Below are 4,465 nucleotides of genomic sequence, written 5' to 3' on the forward strand. Positions count from 1 at the left end.
CTTTTAACTATCTAACTTGTAATCATTGAAAATCAAACTAGATGACTAATGTAAAACTTTACATGTAATCTAGCAAATCATAATTACTAATCTAGAAATTATAAATACTACGGTTTTTTTTTTTTTTTTTTTTTTTTTTTTTTTTTTTTTAATTATTTTTTATTATCCCCTGTTATTCACGTATTTTGGAGTAGCCTCCCCTTATGCCCTTAACAACACTTTAGTCTAGTCAATTACAGTGTGAGAGCTTAATCTTTCATATAGATGAACTGTGGAGAAAGGTATCAGTACCCTGTTTCTTCGATACATAATTCACCTTTTCCAAGGGCAAACTTCACAATGCCAACACACACCAAAATTCTCATATATTACCACGATAATCCTACAGATCAACATAAAATGGCAATGAAGCTTCTCTGCATAATCTGCCAGTAAAAAACTACTCATACAATAATAATTCATGATACTGTATATGCAGACTTGGAGCAAACTACAAATGACTCGGACCAATGATTCAAAAAATATTTTCGGCGGAATCAGAAACAAATGTACAAATAGCACAAAAGCATTGCTTTTCAATACCAAGCAAAATGCAGCACTAGAGTCAAAAGGCCTGATAAGCACTTTGAAATGAAAACAAAACTACAATTTGAAAGCATAACATAATTATCAAAACTACAATTTGAAAGCATATTTCAACATAATTAACAAGTCATAGCCAATCCTATTAGCAGCCAATAAGCAATATTGCGTCATCATTCTTTCTTCCCAATTCCATGAGACATGTTATAGATCCCTTTACCCTGAAGGAAAAAAGTGAAAAGTAACACAGAACCAAAAGTGAGAACTGAGGACATGAAGCACAGTTCTCTTAAACCTAAAATGAAAATAATTAAGGCTTTAGAAAAACGACTTACAATCAGGAATAATGATGTAGCCGCAAGAGCAATAGGAATGGCAACAGAGGTGACCTTGTCGAGGGGTCCTTTTAGATATGTATGCTTCTGGACACTTTGGAAATACTTTTGCCTCTCAAGAATCTTCTCCCTTGGGAAAAATGGAGCCTCTTGCTCTGCCATCCTGCTTGCCAGTAAAACGTAATAAAATTTAGCAAGAGCCTCAGAGAAGTCAACCAAGCACAAGGCAATTAGCTAAGGACTAGTGCATAACATTAAAAGGACCAAACCATATCCAGAGGCCTTAAAAAGAAGAAAGATAAGAGTATAAAAAATCAAGATCAGCTAACCACAGACAGCAGCCATCCCGTTCACTTTTGTGAAAGTTATTGGTACAATTTCCAGTTTTCAAAGAAGAAAATATTAGCGGTCTACATTCAACAGAATAACAGAAACTTGTAAATAATCACAATCACTTAGCAAGCTATAGAACGTTAATTTTTCAAATAAAAAGAGAAAAAAACAGTATCCAGAAACTTGTAAATAATCACAACAATTTAGCAAGCCCTCTATACCCTTGATTTTTCAAGCTAACAAGAGAAAGAAAACCAATCCATAAAACAGAATCTGCCCCCTCCAATATATCATTATACATCAATACTAAAAAAACAACTGAACATCAAACTTCAAAATCTTATTCTTTCTCAAGTCGCAACAAGTAACAAAATGTGGAAAACAAAATATACCAATTGGCAATCCGTACAAAAATTATTTTACCCTGCATCATGAACAATCATACAAAACCATACACTAATGGTGACAAACACTGAAGTTGAAAATATACTTGGCCACAAACAATCCAGGAACACAGGATGATGACAACTATTAATCAACAATTAATTTACAGCATCAACACTAATAAGTGTCAAGATGATGGACCCAGAAGGGAAAGTTAAATGGAGAACATAGCACCTTGTCATATTGAGGGACAATCAAGGGAAATGATGGGTCAAACATTGTGGTACAGGAGAGCAAGAGAGCACCATAGATAGAACCATGAAGTGAAAGCAAAGGAATACTAGAGGAATGGTTGAATGCCTTAACTTGAGGTATCTCATACCTATGTATGAACTCTAACATCAATTGTCGTTCTCAAGCTAACATTAATCATGATTCTCATACTAATATCAATAATGGTTCTCAAACTTACATTAATCATGATTATCATCTTGTGACAGGTAAACAACTACACATATAAAATCATTACTTTTAGGTTAAACATTTCATTAAGATCAATAGATTTCAACAACACCAAAGTAAGAAAACAACTTTTCATGCCTGTAAGGAAACTAAGCTCACAAAAAATACAACAAAAAGTCAATTCCAAATTTACAATATTCACACAAGTTAAACTTTTTTATGATCAGATAAGTTAATGAGATGAACTCAGCTAACAACCTTGAATACAACGACAAGAGATAGACCAGGGAAAAGAGGTCTAATTTCATATTCAATTATCTCGAAAAATACATAATTTTAGGGATATCTGATTCAACAATCAAATATTCGTACATGAATAGCAAGTCTGAAATCAGCTAACAAATGAGAAAAGCAACAAAGAAAACAATATTCATATAACTTTAAGATTCGACCAATATCTGTCTATAACAGGCACATCCCTAAGCTAGGGCAGGAGAGGTGACTGCTCTGTGGCTATGATTGAAATCCAGGCCTATTGAAGTCTGCTTCGGAGTTAGTGGAAATAGCAAGCCTATTGTCATTAACCAATACTCTGTTAAGCTTTCTGGCAAAAATCTGGCTTGCATTAGGCAATCCTATATAAGGGTGAGCAAACATTCAGGGTACCCTAACCTGGAACCTTTTCTGAATAGGTTCCGGTTACAGGTAATAAAATTGGGAACCTGTTGCAACAGGTTCCGGTTCCGGATAATAAAATTTTGGACCCAGAGCCAGTAGGGTACCCTGTTAACAAGTTCCCTGTAGGGTACACGAAACCGGAACCTATCATTTAAGCATAAATATAAAAGCCCTATATCAAAATTGTATTAAAGCCGTCACCTACCTCTTTCCCTCTTATTCATTTTTCATCTTACACTTAAAGTTTAATTAATGGTATTAATATAAAATATGGTATTAAATATTCTAGACAATTAGTGTTGGTTTGTTATATTTGTAGTATTGTATTAAAGTTGTAAGCTTTTATTATGAACATCCATTTTCTTAAAAAATTTTACACCAATTTATCAAGTAACTATTAAGCTTACTTTGAAAGACAGGGTACCCTATTTCAGAACCGAAACTTGCAGGTCCCGGTTCCCAATTTTGCAGAACCTATTGAACAAGTTCCGGTTCCGCTCACCCCTAATCCTATAACCCCTGGGGAGAATAGGCCCATATTTGTAGTTCCATCCTAACATTATCGGGCTAAAAACTATTACGTGCAAATTTAAGCTGATTGGTTGAAGTGACTCAATGGTATTGACTATTGATGCCTTGCTAATCATAAAACCCTTAAGTGGGGTTCATTGGGTGCTAAACCGTAGAGCCAAGCCTGATTAAGAGTAGATTTGGCGCGAGTTCAATAGAATTTAGGCAGGCTCGGCTCGAGCTGAAACTCAATCAGCCTCAAAACCCAAGCACATTGCTCGGGCTCCAATTGCCCCAACAAGGCTCTGCTCGTGGACTAAATTAGGCTCGAACAATGCAACAAATTAGCAATCAAATTTGACTCAATTATCAAATAGGGTCAAAAAAATCACATCAAATTTTCTTGCATAGAATATAAACGTACAATGCACATAACAAAATTTTAGCAACAATTTTGTTCGTTATAAATATTCATAGCTTCAGTAAGAATAGCCAATAGTTCAATAATCCGCCTTATAAGATCCCTAAATCGACTATACTGACAATTGAATAAACGATATTGTGAAACAAAACCCTAGATTTTGGGATTGAAATTCAATGAATATTAACAAAAAAAAAATTATTACCTCAGAAATTGCTTCAATGGAGGTGAAAATCAGAAGCAGCTTCGATGGAGAAGTCAGAGAACGCTTTGAAGTTTTAATGGAAGACAGAGAAGGTGCAGTGTAAAAGTGAAAAGATCTAATGCGGTTATGCATTAATTGTCGCCTCTAAGGTCCTCCGTTCTATTAGGCTTATTTTCACTTTATTCAATTCAATTCAGTTCTTTTATTAATAATAATAATAATAAGTAAAATGATATATGCTTCTGGGATTTCAAGCATTCCACATTTGAGCTCACTGTGATCATACACTTAACCATGCTGGCGTCCAAAGGGAAGGAAGTTAGAGTAAAAGAGTCGCCAACAAGTTTTAGGAACTTGTAAACCGTTCACAGGGTGAAGGTTACACCCCTTTACGATCCATGAGATCGCTAACTCCATAGTGGTCTGGAACCATGACTTGATATTCGGGGATGAAGATACAAATCCAACCTAAAAGAGATTGAACCTGCCCTAATAATATGCCTTACTTTATTCTTTTCATATCCATGTGCGCTTTCTGACTAACATACAATCAAT

At 34.8% G+C, this 4,465-nt stretch overlaps 1 long non-coding RNA gene across 1 annotated transcript; it reads right to left on the bottom strand.

The window, feature by feature from the left end:
- Window positions 1-446: 446 nt before the first annotated feature.
- Window positions 447-4,068, bottom strand: LOC145568707 (uncharacterized). The gene is made up of 3 exons (XR_014095902.1): window positions 3,911-4,068; window positions 918-1,080; window positions 447-803 (listed from the first exon to the last, which is right to left on the bottom strand). It is a non-coding gene; the product is annotated as an uncharacterized LOC145568707 (long non-coding RNA).
- Window positions 4,069-4,465: the final 397 nt, after the last annotated feature.

The sequence above is a fragment of the Chenopodium album genome, chromosome 11, assembly GCF_948465745.1.
Source record: "Chenopodium album chromosome 11, dcCheAlbu1.1, whole genome shotgun sequence".
NCBI classification, from domain to species: Eukaryota; Viridiplantae; Streptophyta; class Magnoliopsida; order Caryophyllales; family Amaranthaceae; genus Chenopodium; species Chenopodium album.